Source organism: Olea europaea, unplaced genomic scaffold (genome assembly GCF_002742605.1).
Source record: "Olea europaea var. sylvestris unplaced genomic scaffold, O_europaea_v1 scaffold139, whole genome shotgun sequence".
Taxonomy (NCBI): domain Eukaryota; kingdom Viridiplantae; phylum Streptophyta; class Magnoliopsida; order Lamiales; family Oleaceae; genus Olea; species Olea europaea.
In genome coordinates this window covers 616,611-616,828 of record NW_019231420.1, presented here as the reverse complement: position 1 = coordinate 616,828, position 218 = coordinate 616,611, and the positions used below count along the sequence as shown (strand labels likewise).

Below are 218 nucleotides of genomic sequence, written 5' to 3'. Positions count from 1 at the left end.
TGGAGATCCCAAGATCTTGGTTCAATGGGACAACTAAGTTATTAAGACTCAGTTAAGCACTTAACCATCCCTTTATAAAAAGTACTGTCTACAGAAAGTAAAAGGATAAGTTGTAACTTTTAATGATTCCTATAGCTTGGATAAACCAAGTGGGGTATAGCAGAATACTCTTAATAGGAGATCACCTATATAAGTGTGAAGTGGGGCCGCTTCTATGA

At 36.7% G+C, this 218-nt stretch overlaps 1 pseudogene; it reads right to left on the bottom strand.

Moving 5' to 3' along the window:
- The window catches only part of LOC111375569, a 28,423-nt pseudogene that overhangs the window by 7,484 nt on the left and 20,721 nt on the right, over positions 1-218 (bottom strand).